Below are 20480 nucleotides of genomic sequence, written 5' to 3'. Positions count from 1 at the left end.
TCGGACCCGTAGACTAAGTGAAATGGACTGTACCCCGTTGCTTCTTTCTCCGTGGTTCGCAGGGACCACAGGACGCCGGGTAGTTCATCGGCCCATCTTCCCTTTAGGTCTTCAACTGTCTTTTTCAAACCGTTGAGGATTGTTTTATTGGTCGCCTCCGCCGCTTTGTCCGTTGCTTCTGTGGGTGGCGGACGGAGGAGTATGCAAATTTGATACCAAGCTCCTCCAAACCGACTCATTATTATCACTCCAAAACTCTCGGCCGTGGTCGAATACCATGACTTGGGGTAATCCAAAACGAGTTATGACATTTTCCCAGATTACCTTTCTTAGGGCCGCCGTCGTATTCGCAGGTACTGCTACAGCTTCAACCCATTTGGTGAAGTAGTCAACGGCGACAATCAAGAACTTTCTTCCGCCGGATGCCGTTGGAAATGGCCCTAGTAGATCCATCCCCCACTGAGCAAAAGGAAAGGGACTAAGTACCGGCTGTAGGTCTCGGGATGGAGCATGTATCACCGGAGCATGCATTTGACAGTTGTTGCACTTTTTGGTTTTGGCTCTGGAATCCGTAAGCGTGGTGGGCCAGAAGTAGCCGGCTCGGAGAGCTTTGTGGGCTAGTGTTCTTGCCCCCATGTGATGGCTGCAGATGCCTTCGTGAATTTCTGTCAGTATTAGCTCCGCGTCGGCTGGGCCGACACATTTCAAGAGTGGCCTTATCACAGACCTTCTGTACAATTCCCCTTCAAACACCAAGTACCTTGCTTCGATCCTCTTTATCTTCTGCGAGAGACTGCGGTCCTCCGGTAATTCATTTATCAATTTGTATTTCATTATCGGAGTCATCCACGTCGTCTCGGTCCCCATGTTACCCACCATGCCGACGGCCTCAGTGATGCTCTTACCATTCCTGATGTCCACCAGCACGGTTCGGCTGACATTCTTGATGGTTGAACTGGCAAGCTTTGAGAGAGCGTCGGCTCGGTTGTTCTCAGACCTGGGAATGCATTGTATCTGAAAAGATTTCAACTTTGAGGTGTCCGCTTTTACCCTTTCCAGGTATCTTACCATTCCCGGAAGCCCTAGCTAGCTCGACTCCGGTTATCACCGCCTCGTATTCGGATTCGTTGTTTGAGGCCGAGAAGGTAAATTTCAAGGCGTACTCAAACTCGTCTCCGTTTGGGCTGATGATAAGTATGCCGGCTCCTGAGCTGTTCGCCGTGGAAGACCCGTCGGTGTATACCTCCCATACTCCGGGGTTTTGCTCTTCTTGATATGTGCACTCGGCCAGGAAATCTGCCAGTGCCTGTCCCTTTATCGAGGGCATCGGCTTGTACTGAATGCCGAAGCCGGATAGCTCTACTGCCCATTTGATGAGCCTGCCGGACTGTTCAAATTTTTCCAATGCTTTCTCCAATGGTTGGTCGGTTAAGACCGTCACGGGATGTGCGTCGAAGTAGGGTTTCAGTTTCCTTGCGGCAACGACGACAAAGAAAGGCGCTTTTTCAATCGGCGGGTAATTTCTTTCGGCGGGCAACAATGTTTGGTGACAAAGTAGATTGGGTGTTGCTTGTTTGTCTTCTTCTCTCGATGATCACGGACGACCGTGGCCGAGGTAATCGCTATGTACAAGTATAGCGTCTCCCCAAAGATCGGCCCGACGGGGTTGGGAGAGTCGAAGATGAGCTTTTAGTTGCTTGAAAGTCGTGTCTCTGCTCCTCCCCCCCCAAGTCCTTATTCCCCTTCAACACTTTGAAGAATGGGGTGCTCTTGTCGGCCGACCGAGAGATAAAACGGGCTAAAGCCGACATCCTCCCTGTCCAACATCATAACCTCTTTTCTATTCCTCGGCTCCGGCAGTCCAAATTGCTTGGACTTTTTCCTCGGATTGGCATCAATTCCCCTGGCGCTGACAAGTACGCCGAGGAACTTACCTGCCCGGACACCGAAGTTGCATTTCATTGGGTTGAGCTTCATCTTGTATTTCCTTAGTGAACAAAATGTCTCGTGTAAATCGGCCAAGTGCTCGCTGTCAGACTTGCTTTTTACAATAGCATCGTCGACGTAAGCCTCAATGTTTCGCCCTTTTGATTTTGGAACACTTTGTCCACTAGTCTTGTGTAAGTTGCGCCGGCGTTCTTCAAACCAAACGGCATCATTTTATACATGTATGTGCCGTTAGCAAGATGAATGCGCATTTAGGCATGTCTTCCTCGGCCATGAATACCGATGATACCACGAGAAGGCGTCCGGCAGGCTCAAAGATAGTGTAGCCTGCCGTCGCGTCGATTAAACTATCTATTCGAGGCAAGGGATAGCAATCTTTGGGGCACGCTTTATTAAGATTGGTAAAATCTACACACATCCTCCACGCCCCCGATGACTTCATCACCATTACAACATTAGCTAACCACTCAGGATAAGTACAAGGCATGATAAAGCCCGCCGCTAGTAATTTATCTACCTCGGCTTTGATGGCCTCATCCTTCTCGGCTGAGGAGTTCCTCATCCTTTTCTTTACAGGGCGAGCGGTGGGGAGTACGTTCAGCTTGTGAACAATTACCTCCCTGCTCACGCCTGGCATCTCGGCCGCTGAGTAGGCAAAGACGTCTTTGTTCTTCCTCAGCAGGTCTAGGAGAGCGGCCCCGAATTTTGGCTCCAGGTTGACACCGACGATTACGGTGCGTCCCCGGGTCAATTTTCACTTCTTCGGTCTCGGCTCCTTCGACCATGCCGACAGCATCCATGAGGTCGCCCTCCCGCCGCAAGGATGGGCTCTTCCCCTTCTCTGACTTCTTTGCCACTTTGAGGGATTGCATGTTGCACCCTCTGGCAGATATCTGGACGTTGACCACCTCGTCCTTCTCGTTCTTTGAGACGAGTTTATGCGCTTCCCCCCGGTCCGAGACATACATCGTGTCAGGGCTCGGATGGACATTACTGCATCGGCCTCGCTCAGAGTGACTCGGACTATGAGAACGTTGTAGGCGGACGAGCCGTCAATGACCACGAACTCAGCTAGGACATTCTTAGCCGCATCCCCCTCGCCGAACATCACCGGCGGTCCCGATCGACCCCGGGGTACCAGGCCGGCCCCGGAAAAACTGTACAACGGATTGGTGCAGGGGCTCAAGTCTTCAACCTTCAGACCGAGGTTGACAAAGCACTCCCTGAACATGATGTTCGTGTAGGCGCCTGTGTAAATCAGGCACCTCTTGACCTGGTGGTTGGATATGTCCAAGTGGACTACAAGTGGGTCGCTGTGAGGGGCGATGACTCCCTCGTAGTCCTTCTTTCCAATAGTCATGTCGGGGATGTTGGAAGCGGGGATCGCCGTTTTGGGCACAAAGTTGATGGCCCGATACGGCTCGTTCGAGTGCCGTTTGTGCCCATGAGCGGACCCACCGTTCTCGTTGCCCCCGATGACAACATGGATTACTCCTATCCGTTCAAAGACGGATTTCTTATTTGAGCCGCCGGCATCAGTCTTTTGGCCTTTGGCAACATATTTGCCGAGGCTCCCCTTCCGGATCAGCTCTTCGATGGCATTCTTCAGATATCGGCAGTTGTCAGTTAAGTGGCCGGTGTGGCCATGGTACTCACAGTACTGGCTCGTGTCACCGTCCCTCCTCGGCCTGGGGGGCCTTTCCCACTTCTGACCCTCGTTCTTGCTCAGGGCGAAGACCTCGGCGGCAGATACGACCAAGGGGGTGTGGCCATTGAACCGTTTTTGGTAGTATGGTCCTGAACTCCCCCCGGCGCCCGCCGAGTTCTGTTTCCTGGCAGATCTGTCAGACCGTGACCTATTATTGTCACGGCGTCCTTCGTCCGGGTTGTCCTCCCGGCGGCTCTTTCTCTCTGAGTGCCCGGCCTCACTGGGGCCTACCCAGGTTTTGTGGTAGTCCTCCACCTTTATGGCCTGGTCGGCCATTTTCCTGGCGGAGTCTAGGTTCAGGCCGCCGCACTTGATGAGCTCATTTTTTAAGTCTCATCTCGGGAGGCCTTTCATCAGTGCGAAGGCCGCCAGTTCGCTGTTCAGCTCACAAATTTGCTGAACCTTGGCGTCGAACCTCTTCACATAACTTCGGAGAGACTCGCCTCCCTCCTGTTTGATAGTCAGGAGAACCGATGTCTCGACGGCCCTCCTCTTATTGCAAGAATACTGGGCTAAAAATATGTCCCTTAGGTCGTCATAACAGTATATCGACCCATTGGGCAGCCCCTTGTACCAGCTTTGTGCCATCCCATGCAGTGTCGTCGGGAACACTCGGCACCAAACCTCATCAGGTTGCTCCCAAACCGACATGTAAGACTCGAAAGCCTCAGTGTGGTCGGTTGGGTCGCCTTCTCCTTTGTATGATATGGGTGGCAACTTTAGCTTAGTCGGCACCGGGGTCTCTAAGACATAGGGGTTGAGGGGCTGTCTGACCACGTGTCGAACGACACGCGGCGATCGGCTTCTCGCATCCCTAGTCCGGCTCCTCTCCCCGTGGCGGGAAGGGCTTCTTCTCCGACTCTGGTGAGTCGGGCTTCTTCTCCGACTCTGGTGAGTCGGACTTCTTTCACTCCTTTGGGGCATGCCTCGTCGGTGCTGCGGCGACGCCGTCCTCCCGCGAGTGCGGGAAGGACTCAGGTCTACCACTAGCACTCTGGGCTCCCCGGCGTCTTGACAGGCCGCTTCTTCCAAAGCACCGTTCAAGTCTCTCGAGTCACATTCTCGGGCCCCGGTCTCCCGGACGGTGCCGCCGCTCTTGTCGGAGTGACAGTGTGAGCCGGCGTGCTACCTATTAGGTCCAGGAGTAGCTTCGCTTTAGCCGCATCAACCACATGTCCCATGATGGTGACTTGGTCGGCGAATGGCGTGAAACTGGTATTATTGGCATCCCGTACTCCGGTTGAATTAATCGGCCGGTGGAGGGCTGCGCTACCCCGCAATTGTGGACGGTATCATCTTGGCGAGACCGGTTTCGTCGGTCACGAATACTTCTTGTTGTTTCGACATCTTCTTAGCTTTTTGGGTGGGTTTTTGTTTTGTGTTTTTTTTTGTTTGGGAATGAATGTGTCTAGCTTCTAGCTTCTAGTATCTTGCTCCCCACAGACGGCGCCAATTGTTCCGGGTGTAATTCCAGAGCAGTTACTTGTTACCACCCGTGCTTGTAGAATGACGTCCTTGATTGAATCCTCCTTTCGGTCTCCTGAAACAATGAACAAACTGAGGGCTCGGCTTTGGCCGAGCGTACTCACTCCGACGCTCAAGTCAGTGGACTTAAAGAGATAAGTTGTTGTTACTTGGCGAAGTATATTTTGTAGAGAGATAAGGAAGATATTACCAGATGAATAGTGATTCTTAGGTTAAATTGTGGATCCTTTCCTCAATGAGAGTTGAGGAGTATTTATAGACTTTCACCTTTTGTCACGTAGTGGCCAAGTGGCCAAGTGGCTAGCAGGTGGAAAGACTGATCTACCCTCGGCCGAGGGACCCGTGTCAGGCCGGGGGCCTGTGACTCGCCGCCGAGGGTCTTGGATATGAGTACGCGGATATGTGCCCCGGCTGGCCAGTTGTCCCAGCCGAGACCCAAGAGACAGGCCGACAGGCTGCGTCGGTTAGGTTGTCTAAGTCGTTGACTTGCTTGTGGATATCTTTGACCTTGCTCAATGTGTTGACTCGGTCAGCGGGTGCAGAATATGCCCCATCAGCTTTTTTTATTACTCTAAATAAAGTGAAGAGCAAACTCAAATATTATACAGTGCAAATTTTGAGTTTTTTACATTAAATTTTCATTTGTTTAATAAGAAAGTATCTATTTTCACATTTAAAATTGCATTATACTCCGTATGAGCGTAAAATAAATAACTAATGATGTATGGTCAAAGATGACATGTCAAGTAAAAAACAGTAACTTGTTCATCAGGTTATCAGTTACCAAGCTTAATTAGTTTGAGAAAATATTATTTAAAGTTGGGTTTAACTTGGGAATAAAAATAGTTTGATCTATTTTGAGAAACACAATGAGCAGGTCTTTGATAAGAGATTAATTAAGAGATCATCTTACTTAACAATTAGTGTATCGTTTTTGGTTTGGTTAGAATATATATATGCATAGAATATAATAAGTCAGGCCAAATGGACCCGAATTATATATCACTGATGCATGGAATATAGTTTGAACTAATTTATATGCATTTATTTCATCTTTTTGCATGCATTTCTATGCACATTAGATGCTCTTCGCAGCTATTTTAGTGTCAAATTCTCCACATTTGCTACTTCGGTGTATTCGTATTGGTTTTGCAGGAAATGACACTTTGTTGCGCTTCTTGAGCCGATTCTCTAGCACATGAAGATTTGGAAGAGCTATAGATCGGACTTCCTACCGCTAAGGACTTATCGAACATTTGAAGAGGTTAAGGGTTGAATTAGACCCTCCCTTGGTAATTGGTGTTAGTTTGGAGTGATATATGAGCTTCACATTACTAGTGCCTACATTGAAGAGTCATAACTCGAGTTCTACAACTGATAATCAAGTGATTCCAATTAGAGGTGAAAACTTATCCTCTTAGCTTTCCAACGCCACCGAAAACGCCCAATTTATCCAAGTAATGAAAAAATGGAGGCCATTTGAAGTTCAGTGCGCATTGGAGGAACTGCGCGACGAAGAAAAGTCGATCGACTGTTATGCTTGGTCGATCGACTTATCTCCAGTTTGGCCGAAATCTGCTTCATAATTTCGGCCCACTTTGTTTCTTGATGGATAATTTTAGACTTTTAGTATTTAAGAATAAGTTGTAAAACATATTAGACATCTTTCATATTGCAAAAAACGTTTTAGATGTTTCTTTTGTTCGGAATTTTGGATCTGAAACTTGTAATCCTTCCCTTTTCATTCGGTAATTCAATTAACCTTCGTTTTTCAATTATTTATTTTTCTTATTTCTTTTGCTCTTCCTTGTTCTTCTTTTATCTTATGTTTAATTATTATTCCAATACTTCCATCATGTCTAATCTAGTTATTGATAAAATCGTGATTATCATCGTTAGTTTGAGCGTGCGTAGCTAATTTTCCTATGCTAGGATTTAGGGAAGCCATGGTTATAAGGCGATCATAATTAGATTATTAAGTTTGACATTAATATAAATCCGTGTTGTTAATTGTAGCATCTAAATACCGTTTAATTAACTGAGTGCACGCAATTGCTTATACGACTTGGGAAATTCCAACCTAGATCGAGAGATTGGAAGAAGTTAGACCTGCTACAAACAATAGACCATCCTGATTAGAGCGAACGCTAAATTAGTACTCTAGGGCGAATAGTGGGCCGAAAGGAACTTTTCATTACCCCACAGACCATATTTATACTAGCGGTTGACCTTACCCCTGATCGTTGTTGACCGTGGTGACCTGATAAGTCCATGTTATATATAGTTTAACCTCTATTTTAGCTCAGTTTATTTGATTATTACACTTCTATTAATGTGTTTGTGAGTTAATTCCGTGTTCGAGGTGGTTTTGCTTGTATTCAATGCATTTTATAGGAAATAAAGCACTCGGTAGCTTTTTCCCGTCAAATTAGCATTCAGCCAAGTTCACGAGGCTAATAAGAGCAAGTCTTGACCATGCAAAGGTGTTTCAGGAAGCATAGGGGCATTTTGGGAAGAAATAAGAAACCCGAGCATGAAGATATCCAAATGGGTCGATGGACAAAGATGAATAAAATGAAGCCCATAAAGAAGTTGAGAGTAAGGAGGTTATGATGCCATTTTGGATTCCATATGAGCATTCAACCGGAGAATTAAAGACGAGCTAATAGCCTACATTGGATTCCCTCTGCAAATTAAGACGAAATTAAGAGAAACGACTAAGTACACCACGACCCCGATTGGGTAGGGTGTCCCCGATCGGAGTTACCTCCCCATTAATTGTTTACGTTTCTCTCATTGGTCCTATATAAAGGGTATTGATCTGGGATCTCAAACAAACCTTGTACACCACTTTCATACTCTTATTTTAGTTCTTGGTGTAGTTTGTATTAGATTTCCCTTTAGCATTTCCTTTATGTTATAAACAATTTCATTCAAGCATTTCAAGTTATAATACAATTTGCATTTCAAGCTTTCCATTTGTTTTATCTTATTCTTCATTTCCAAGCTCATTTCTAATTGTTAAGATAATATTATTTCTAGTATTGTTTTGTTTCATTTGGCATTTACATTACTAGTTAGTATGTTCATCTTTACTATATCATTTGTCATTAGATTAGTTCTCATTATGCATGAGTAATTCACTAGTCTAGGGATTAAGGGTAACATGCATGAGTAATATTTGCAATTGTTGAATTAGGATGTTTTAATATCAATTCATTGTTCCTTTAACATGCTTGCATTGTTTTGTTAGTCTTTGATTGTTGGCCACTATCTTAGATTAAATTTGTTAATTCACTTTTATAAGTCGAGTGTCACGAAAATGAATTAGACTAAGCATGTTTTAATTGACCAACCTAGCCATAGCGAGAGCTCGTTAAGACCCGTTCTATGGTTGACAATAAGGCCAAAAGGTGGTTGTCATAAGACCTAAACAATTAACGATTTTATAACCTCCTATGTTTAACTTGAGCATTTACATAATTTGCAAGTGTGACCCGACTTCCCTAAGCTCTTTCTTTATTATTGATTTCTTTCATTAGCAAACCAAACAATTAATCGATAACCGACTTTGATAGAATTCACTCCATGACAACTTGTTTAGCAACTCCCGTCTCCTTGTGTTCGACCTCTATTACTACATTCATTTGTGTCTAGGGAATTTATCTTTGATTAGGTTGCGACATCCTATCATGACCCAACATCCTAGCCTTTTCTCTTATTATTTGAACTCCGTTTTCTATGCTTTGTTTCTCTTTGCTTGCTATTTTAGTTATTAACAAAATAATCAAACCCCCCAATTTTTGACTTAGACAGACTTAGATTTAGCAAATACAACACAAATTGTCTCCCCGTGGATACAATCCTGACTTCCTCTACTGCATTAGTTTAGGCCAATTGATTTATCTTTGATAGATATGCGATTTAACCTGCCAATCATATTTCTTAATCATATGAATTTTATTGTCTAAAAATAATGTAAAGGTAGTTTATCCTCTTTCGATGATTAGAGTAAACAAAAAAACTGTTAACCTTCACATAAATATATGTTAACCTTCACAAATCTTACTCCAAACCCCTTTAGAACTCAACGTCAGTATTTTCTAGGTTTTGCCATTTCATATCATGTCTCAACAAGACAACAACTAAATTCACACGATCATGTTTATTAGTGATTATATGAATCATTATTCCCGACCCACCAGCATGTGTCCATGCATATTTTCATTGATACTGTAACAAATTAACAATATTTCAGACTTTATGATCAATAATGCCAAGACAACAACCAATTTCTTAATTACATGCATATAAATGATCATCAAACTAATTAATCAACTAAAGGTCATCTTATTATACGGAGTATTACTCTACCATAATTGTCAGGTTGATAGTTAATTTAATGACAACATTATTAACTTATCAATCTAAATGTGCATCTATCTTGGGAGTACAATAAAAACTATCAAGGATACTTAGTATATTCCATCGCAAATTCTTATTTTAGACGGCCACTTTTGGTCTGAAACTTTAGACGGGCATATGTGACCGTTTTATAGTTAAATGTAATTACAATGATACCGCCAATGTTATAAAAACTTATGATAACTTATTTTTCAATAACAGTCACATTTGGCTGTAAAATGGTTACAAAATCTCATCTCATTACTTCAGACCAAAATAGCCCGTTTAAAGCAAGACCAACTGATATTCCATAATATCGTTTCTCCTTCTCTTATAAAAACTACATCCAAGCCAAAATATGGATTGGATAGACCGAGTTTGATTTCGATTCTCCAATTACTTAGGTTATATTGGATCAAATCTTAACTAGTTCTAGCATAACTACTGCTCCTTATGATTTAACCAATTAATTAAGGTACGTGATCTGGACGTCGGCCTTTTTTCTTGTGGTGATCTTAAGCTTAATTGATCCTAGCCCAAAGGGCAATTCAGACACAGTACTCTACTAGACAAATACGGAAAAACACTTGGGCAAATGAGGAAAGAATCGTGATTTCTGACCTAGAAATAAGAGTATAATATCATAAAGTTATTACTATTAATTTCATTAAGACAAAGTATTAATTATGGGTGAGTTGGGTGATTGTACTTATGTTTAGTAGGGTAGTAGGAGTAGGTTAGATTGTTGGGGGATATTCTCTTAGATTCTTCATTGAAACACAAGTCACAACACACACACCCCAACGAAGCATATACACTACTGTAGCTTTGTTTGACCCTTTAAACTTAGGAATACTACCTCGTCTTTTAGGGTTATAAAGAGGCGCATATACTTGAGAGAAATGTATGACCTTCATGGTGTTCCAAAGGCCACTTATATATATATTGATTTTTTGGATATCCTACTTCTTTCAAGTATGGTCTATAGATATTTTCATTATTTAATTCAACTGAAGTTTATATTGACAATCTTGACTTGCAAGAATAAGATAGCTTAATTTGGGCAGAATTAAGCCGATGAACTAAACTAAATCGAGTCAAAATTAGACTTAATTTGGGTAGAATTAAGCCGAACATAACTAAATGTAACTTAGTTTACATTTGATCGTTCCTATACTTTTTTCTTTTTGGGTACGAATTATTGGTTACATATTGACAATACTCCTTCTGTCCCGGTCAATTATTATCCTTTGTTTGGCACAAAGACCAATGAAGAGAAGATAATCAATAAATAAATGACAAGTGGACCTAATTAGGTGTGAATGATTAAATTGCATATTGACAATACTCCTTCTGTCCCGGTCAATTATTATCCTTTGTTTGGCACAAAGACCAATGAAGAGAAGATAATCAATAAATAAATGACAAGTGGACCTAATTAGGTGTGAATGATTAAATTGGTCATCAAATTTATTCTTAAAATAGAAAAAATAACAACTGACTGTGACATTCAAAATGAAATAGGACAACAAATAACTGGGATATGGAGTAGTATTTTACCCCAGTCTGTCTCATTATAGACGGCCATTATTCGTTTATAGATATAGACGGATAGTGACTCTCTTACAAAATGAAAGAGGAAGGGCAAGTGAGGGTATCCATTTCCCAACCACTTGCACTATCCACTTTTATTCGTGAGAAGAACACTATTCGTCTATAATTATATAATGAGAATGAGAATGTGTGATTTTACCCGGTCTCTAGGCTTTAGCTAGCTAACATGGGAAGCAGTCTAATAATAGGACAGCGCACTAAAAAAACGCAGCAGAACATCACGGGTCCAATGTCCCACCACACGACTTGTAATTCCATGTTTACAAGTGCTAGGGCTGACTAAGCAAACAGCGGAATCTCGGCCACGGTCAGATTCCACAAACTCGTAATATTTTATTACCAGTCTTATTATATTTTCTAATCAAGGAGATAATGTAAATAATTATGCAATATTATAATATACTCCGTACTCATCATTTTAATATTCTTAATTTAACTTTAATAATACCCGTAATGCACATTTTTAACATTAATTAAACAAATACGGAGTACTACTGTGTTTGTTCGATGGATATTCCTATGGCAGATTAGCAGGATCTACTGCTGCACATCGATGTTGACATATATGTTCCAGGGTCCCTTTCGAAACGGTACGTACTCGTTTCATTTGAGTTTTTTATTTTTATTTTTTTTATTTCACTTTTATTTTTATCGTCGGTCAGTTTTAGGACATCATAACTCAGATATGAAATAATGTTTGATAACTGACAGAACAACATATTGTAAAACAGCATATTAACCCCAAATATGCTGTTTTAATTATGTTGTTTACCAACATTAAAATTAGCATATTGATTGGTCAAACATGCTAAAATCCTTAAATATGCTAAAAATTGGTCAATATGCCGTTTACCAAACACCCCCGAAGTATGAGATACGAGCGTGTCATTTCGTAGCACTTTGCTACTTTTTTTTTTTTTTTTTTGGTATTTAGTATACTTGGGCTCTGTTCTTTTGGACTGAAACTAATCTGATCTGAACTGAACTGAACTTATAGGATCTCGATCTCGAATCGAATCAACTTATAGGATCTCGAATCGAATCAACTTATAGAATCTAAACCGAATCGAACTTATAGGATTTGAATCAATCAATCAACTTATAGGATCTCGAATCGAACTTATAAGATCTCGAATCGAATCAACTTATAGGATCTCGAATCGAATCGAACTTATAGGATCTGAACTGAACTAAACTTATAGGATCTGAACTGAACTGAACTTATAGGATCTGAACTGAACTAAACTTATAGGATCTGAAGTGAACTTAAATTAAGTGACTTTAAGTCCAAAAGAACAAGGCCTTAACCCCTTTTTTTTCTAAAACAAATGTCCGTCTTAAACAAAAATTTATGTTATTTTATCATTAAATTTTTTAAACATGTGTTTCTAAGAAAACGTTAAAATAAAACTTTTTCTTTAACTTGTATCAAATATCATTAAACAATTGTTTTTATTTTCTTTAAGAAAAATATCAAAATTGGATTAATGCCTTATTATTCTGAAAAAGTGAGGAATAGATCGATTATAAAAGCAAACGATGACAAATTTACTAATATTACGATTAACAATTTTAAAGTGGTAAAAATGGTGTTATTAGGTGAAAAGACAGGTAACACCATAAATTTAGTAATATATATCGAAGAGGTCTTAGCCTAATGGATAAGATGAAGATATCGTGATAATATGTCACAGTTCAAATCCTCCTGCTTCCCTTATAAATTGTACGGCCTATTGCCTCAATTACACACACACAAATCGAGCCCCTATATATGTTATTGGATGCGTAGTTTACAAAACAATCAAAATAGTAGATTCATACGTTTAATTGGTAAACAACATATTGGATGAAATTAGTTTCTAAATACCATGTACTCCCTCCGTTCCAGTGATATGTTTACACTTTCTTTATTTTCCCCTCACAAAATAAAGGAAGTGTAAACATCTCACTGGAACGGAGGGAGTAGTAGACTAACCAATTAATTCACTAATTTTATATTTTTATGGATATAGTAAGACATATTCTAATACAGAGTAGCTATTTTTGTACATAGACAAATTATTTTATTAAAAATATCTAAAATTAGGGTAAAGCCATATTAGTATCGGCAAGGCATGCTTCTTTTTGTTATGTCCCTTTTGGGAAAATGTAGTCTACGACTATATATGGAAAATCAGAATAAATTGGAATTTGGCTATTTAATTTGCCCCTAGAAAGTTTGACCTAGGAAGAAAATTATTGTTACCCTTTAGGAATATAGGAGGTCAGATTTAGAGGCACAACGAATCATGATGCCTTGACTATCATACATTATGCTTATGATGTGATCCTTCAACAAAATCTCTATTTCTTCTTAGCTAATTATTAAAAGATAGATGGCATGTAGTTCTTAATAACTTTGTGAACTCTTTGTTGATCGATTAAACGAATCATTGATAAATAATGAAGGCGGAGAATTGAGAGAAGTAATAAAAAAAGACAGTCTCTTATTAAATACTCGATGTTTGTTAAAAAAATGTTCGCGAAAAAGCATTTGAAAAGAAATTAACTTTGTTTACTTACATTTTCTTTCATTAGAGAGTAAACAAGAATTTTATAATACCTCATGTAATTTAACTTATATTACATATTCACGGGGTAATTAAAAAAAGGGTTATCTTCTTATATTCTATTGTACAGTGACTTGGTCATGCATGGCAATTCATGTGGTTCAGTGGTTCGATTTGCAAGGCAATCAAATTTCACAAGAGAGACCAAGGTTCGACTCCTACCACCTCCATTATTAATCCCCTTTTTATTTTTAATTTTATCTTTATAATTACAAGATCATTTAAAGCCATGAGATTGATCCACGTCATCATGTACAACTTCCCCACTTGCAAAAAGCATTTTTTTCTCTAAAATTCAACTGCTTTCATACTTTTATTTTTTGTTTGACAATGACGTTAGAAATGACTACATTATATTTCAAGAACTTCATTTATTACCAGGAAAAAAAATTTAAATTTCCAAATTTATCAAAATCCAATAATTTATTTATCAACAATATCCAAGAAAACAAAAAAAAAACTAAAAATTAAAATGTTCATCAAGTCATCAAGTAGATTTTATTAACAATGATAACAAAAATAAAATGAAGAAAGTGAGAAAGGAAGACAAAATAATCCAATATAAGGGAGGTGGGGAGATATATAGAAGATGAGTTGAAGATGGAGGAGGCTGACGATAATCATAGTGTTTAGGGTTGAGTGAAACAATTATGATTGTGGGATGGAGTATTTATTTAGCCGAGTGTGTACCGTTAATTTGAGTTAATTAATGTAGATCATTAATATAGAATATATAAGACGATCTCACGTTGTTAGATGGTCTTATTATATATAAAGATAACTCATTATTGATTATATGAATGTTTTAATAATAACGGACCGTCTCACAGTGTAAAGCCGCTATAATTTATAATAGTTGAGTAGATTTTGTTTTTTTTTTAAATGAAAATTGTCTTTTATTCCTCATTATTTTGGGTCAATTATAGTAGAGTATAATTGCAAATCTACAATTCTATATTATTACAAATAAATTGTCTATTTGCAAAAATAAGTTAAGGGAAAAAATTGACCAAAAGTAGAACATAAAGACCTTGAAAAAGAAAACGTAAACATCCTATTAAGTCGGAGGGAGAATAATGGAGTAACACGTAGCATTTTTCGGGGCCAATTTGATGAACTACCATAATGCTACAAAAGTTAAGGGAGTTGTTATAACCTTATATATAGATCGTCGATAAAATATTATGCATTGTTGGCATTTTTTCCCATTTTTCCAACTTTGTCCAGTGACTTTAAAACCTTGCTTTCTCTATTATTTTTCACTCTTTTAATAAGAAAGGCAATCAATTTAACAACGAATGTTTTCAACTAATTACAATTCTTCTATTGTAGTAATTTTTTTATATATATAATGACATAGTGAAACTCATATTTCCGCATAAGTTGTAGAAGCACGTTCATAATGATACTAAATTTATTAATTATCAATATTAAATGGTTTAAGTATGAACAAATAAGCATTTTGATTTACGAATATGTGCTTTTATTACTAAATAAAAAAAGTAAAAACCTACCATATGTAATATGTATGTTGGATCATAAGATCCTGCTATTCGATTCTACCTATCTGATATAACCAACTCTATCGATTCGAAGTAGAATCTTAATCCTAACAACATTGGTGTATACTACCTACTCTTTGTCTCTTTATTGAATGTATATACCCAAAATTATTCATTAGAAGTACAGTAGTTTTCAAACTTTTCTTCACATATTTAGCAAATGTTGTGATTTCATTGAATTTGAGGAAACCTACGTTATACACCAAACTCTATAAGATCAAATAATAATCCTCCTTATTTTGAGAGACTATCTCTCACTAATATTAATAAAAAACTGTTTCTCTTAAGAATTTATGTTCACTTTTTAGGTTCAACGTTATAAAACTTCCACGAAAAATATTTAGAAAATCATAGTAAATAATTGTGATTGATATTAGAATATTTATATTTTATTATTAAGAAACATTTATAAAATGAATTTTTAATCAAAATAATTAATATGTGAATGCAAATAATGGGCGTTAAGATAGCACATCAGAGACCGTGTAAAACTAGAAAGAATTATCATTATAAAAGAAATTTAGTATGAAAATGAACGTGTATATTTTATTAATATTTGATTATATTAATACAAATTTCCTGAAAATATACCCGTGCAATTTTGCACGGGTTAAAACTAGTACTAGCTTAAACCCGTGCAAAGTTGCACGGTATATATAAAAGAATTTAAAAAGTTGACTTATAAATTTATTGTAAAATTAATATTTTCTCTATCCACTTTAAACTTCATACTTTAGAAAATATCTTAAGCATTTCTATCAATCCTTTTGAACCTAGCTTATCATATTTTTACCCACTAATTTTGGCGGTTAATTAAACCAATAAAGGTTCTTAAGATAACAAAAATAGTGAAAAGCATTAATCATGCATTACAATTAAAACTATTAAAATTTAACCCGGCCCAACCCTTAAATCCGAACGTTTGATCCATTTTACAGTTAAGTTCCGTAAATTATCCGAATGATCCATAACTCTTAATGACTCGTTATTTCAGGGCCAAACCTGACATACTCGACCTAATGGATTGAAATTAAGATGATGATAAATGTATGTTAAATATCACCAAAATATTAATAATTAGTGGTATATATTGTTATGAAAATAGTTAATTTCTATGTATAAAAAATGGAATAATAAATAATAATTATTACTAAGTTGCGGTTTTTTAAATCATAAACATGATATAAAAAATAATTATTTAAAAGAAACTTTGTTATTATAATATACATTGATGTTTCAAAACAAACTTACTCTAAATCCTCCTTCTCTCTAAAAAATAAAACCCTAAATCCTCCCCCTTTGTTGCCGCCGTTCTCCTCCTCCCTCCCACCGCCACCCATCAACCCCCTACCATGTCACCGGGGATGGGGTTTCTCAAGACCTTTCTTCGGCGACCCGTCTCTTCTCTTCCGATTAACTCTCCTCCCCTTTCTTACTCACACCCGGTTCTGGATCGTACGGGTCTGCCCGTTCCTCTCGGTCTGCGTGGTGTATGTGGGCTGTTCGGGTCTTATCGGACGAGTTTGTTGAGGTGGTGTGGCAGGGTGGTGCTTGGATCTGGCGGTGTTGTGGTTGGAAGGGAGGCGGTGGCTTCCGTTTTTTTCCTGTGTTCCGCTTTGTTTCCTTTATGTTTTTGTTTAATTTCCGCTTTCGTTTTTGTTTCGTCTCTCTTTCTGAGGGCTCTGTCCCCGTCTATCGGTGGTGTCCTTTTCTCAGTTTGAGAGCTTTCGTTTTCTGGTTCGTTTGCAGTTTTTTAATAAATCAGCAGAAGATCAGCGTTGTTATAGATCGTTATATGGTTTTACATATTTTGTCCGATTCATGGCTACAATCAATCATGTCAGAAGAAATAATGGATACTCGTTAAGGAAGATTCGGAGACCCTCTTATGGATGAAAGCCTTTTGCGGCGAATCGATGATAGAGACTCTGTTGCAGTGTTTCATTCTTTGAACAAGAATTTATTTCCTATGGTTGTAATCGATTTGTATCCGATTGAGCTTGGCATGTGTTGTAGATGTCGTATGACTTATTATTAATGATAACGATCTTTTCTCAAAAAAAATAGTGGTATCAAATATGATTTAATCGAAAAATATATTTTTATTGTAATAAAGATGTTAAAAAAAGGTGTTAGATTATTTTGACCCGTATTCTAACTTTGGTCTGCCTCTGACCCATATAACATGACACGTATTATATATGACTCGTCCAGTATATTAAACTTGTTAATAGACTAAATACAAAAAATTAGCTTTCCGTTTTCACAAAACCTCATCTGATGACACGTTCAAAGACCAATTTCATATGTAACACATATCAAATTTGATTCTCGGCCTCCCTTGACATTTTCCTCAAAGTCCGCTATTTTTTGTAGTTATCTTTGTTTGAAATTCTCTTACATAAAAATCAAATAGATAGATAATTTTTTACGGAAATGGAAGAAATAGTTTGTCAATCCCCTATCTACTAAAAGAATAGAAATTCTCACATTGTTCTCTTCAAAAAGTATCTTTTTAAATTAGGAAGCTAATTACAGGTATGTGCATTCACTAATAATTATATTTTTGTTTCATTCAATTTTTATCTTTTAATTAAAATAAATCGTTTCATCAAATTATATTTTCACCTAACTCTAAGATATAACCTCTTAATTAAAATATAAATAAAAGTTATATAAAAGCATAAATTACTAAGGGGTTGTTTGATTGATCAAGGAGCTTAATTTTCCTAGGAAAATACAATTCATGGGAATTAAGTTCCCTCATCCAATTCGGGTGAATTTCGGAAAAGTGTTTGGTTGCTCATGTAGATATTAAATTCCACAGGAACTTAATTCCACAAGAACTTCCATTGACTAAGGGGGAGTAGGTAAGCAACTTCCACATCATGTAGGCATTGAGAGTTCCTGAGAAGTTCTAAGTCCTACATTTTCCAAAATTTATGGGAGCCAAACAACTCCATGTTTTTTTTTAAATTATGGGATTTTCCAATGCCTATGTTTTCTAAGTAGCAACTAAACGATCCATAAATCTTTAACTGATACTATTATTTGAGAATGACTTGACACATACTACATATAAAACAAGACCGTAAATCACTATTATTACATTCGTGACAAAGTAAAAAATTTGAGAGAATTAAAAAATTGAAATCATTAGTTTTTTGAATAAAAAAATATTTTGTTTAAAATACATTTAAGCACATTATTCAATTATCTTGCTTAATTGTCAACAAAAGCAAAATATAATAACAATAAATATGAATAATTAATAAAATATTACTACTCCCTCCATTTTCCTATTATCACCCTATTTCCCTCTTTTGGCAAATTATCTATTTTCACCTCATTTCTTTTCTTTCCTTATTTAGACTATCTTTTTCCATTCTTTAATCACTAGTGTAGATCCCGTGCTACAGCACGATATTGTTTTAGTTTTGTTTTATAAAGAGACATTCTCTCATTAAGTTAATTGCATAAATTAACTGTACTTACAGTTTAATGTTATAATATACTAATATAATCTTTAAGAGGTAGAAAATGAAAGTTTACGATATCAAGAGACACTTTAAGTTAAGTTATTTTTTTTTAAACTATTTTTACTTTCCTAAAAAAAATAACTCTATAATGCTATATCATTGCATGAAACTAATTTATGACATTAAAATACAATTAAGTGATGTAATATCTAATTAAAACGCATATGAACCTTATAACGAAAATAGTATACCACGCATTTAAAGAGATGATTTACGAATAATTAAACTAATATTTTTTTATTTCTAATAAAAAATACTTAAAAATTGTTACATCCTTTAAAAAATACACCATATTTAGAGAGTAACTGATGAAAGATAATATAAGAAGCAAATTTACGTAATTTTAGAGTGTAAGTGATGAACAATAATTAAAGTAAAGATTGCATAAGAAGCAAATTTACTGATGAAGAAATAATATTTATGAAAATAATTGCATAATAAATTAGAGACAATGATTATTTCTTGTAAAGGAGGTAAAAGATAAATAAATATAATTTTGTTATTGTTTCCATATCTAGTTCTAGCATATGTTTAGGCGGGAAAACTACTAAGAGTTTTATTCTCTTACTAGTAAAGGGAGATTCTTTTCACCTCCATTTACATCTCTTTTATTACTTTTTCATTAATTCTTTTCACCCAACTTACAACTCTTTTATTACTTTTTCATTCTTTAATAATTTTTCTTAATATGTGTAAAAAGAAATGGGGTGAACAAAAAAAAAATTGAAGAAAGTATTTTATAAGCATTTTATTTATAAAAAAACTATATATATACCGTGCATTTATACACGAGATCTAGACTAGTTTGTAAGACTTGTAACGAACTACTGCGGAGTAGATAGCTACTCCCTCCATTCAACTCCACTTTACATGTTTGCTTTATCACGTTTGTCAACGCGACTTTTACGCGGTAAATATTTTTAGTTACGTATTTGCAAAAATTATAAAAGTTAGATAATTTTAATGTACTCTTAAAGACGAATCAAATAAGATCCCACATGAATATATTTTAACTTATGTATCGAGAGAAAATTGAAGTTGAATGTTCGCTTGTAAATAGTGTGCAAAATAGAAACATGCAAACAGTGGCGGACCCAGAACTTATTTGGTGGGGGTGCACTTTTCGACATAGTCGATAAAATTAAGGGGTGCACTTTTCGCCAGAGTCGATAAAAACTAAAACGACTATAGCGAATTGATCAGTCAAATGTGGGGTGCACTTTTCGACATAGTCGATAAAACTAAAACGACTACAGCGAGTCGATCAATCAAATTGGAATACATCTAACGAAATTTGAATGAATATTATTGAATCATGCGTAAAAATTAAAAATTCAAACTACCACGAAAACAAATTGATCAAAATTTATATTGATTTAGTTATCTAAACTACAATCACTTTAAGGATATAAAAAAAATATCATATATGTCATCAAAATAGAGATGATGACACCTTAGTGTCTTTCTTAATAGATTTTAAGACGACTCTATATAATCATTAATCTAAAATGAAACACAATATATACAATTTATTTGAAATTTGTAAAACTTTATGAATTACGGTTCTATAATTTCAAATTTTGCAATTAGGGAATTTGTAATTGGGGATATA

General features: G+C 37.2%; 1 protein-coding gene across 1 annotated transcript in view; it reads left to right on the top strand.

Moving 5' to 3' along the window:
- Positions 1-12160, top strand: part of LOC141631854 (uncharacterized) — a 109586-nt gene extending 97426 nt beyond the window's left edge. Inside the window, exon 16 of the mRNA XM_074444477.1 lies at positions 12093-12160. The gene's annotated coding sequence lies outside the window, so the exon portion shown is untranslated. The remainder of the gene's footprint in view (positions 1-12092) is intronic.
- The last annotated feature ends 8320 nt before the right edge of the window (positions 12161-20480 follow it).

The sequence above is a fragment of the Silene latifolia genome, chromosome 2 (genome assembly GCF_048544455.1).
Source record: "Silene latifolia isolate original U9 population chromosome 2, ASM4854445v1, whole genome shotgun sequence".
Taxonomy (NCBI): Eukaryota; Viridiplantae; Streptophyta; class Magnoliopsida; order Caryophyllales; family Caryophyllaceae; genus Silene; species Silene latifolia.
Note: the sequence above shows the minus strand (reverse complement) of the source record. Positions and strands in the feature narration are given on the sequence as shown.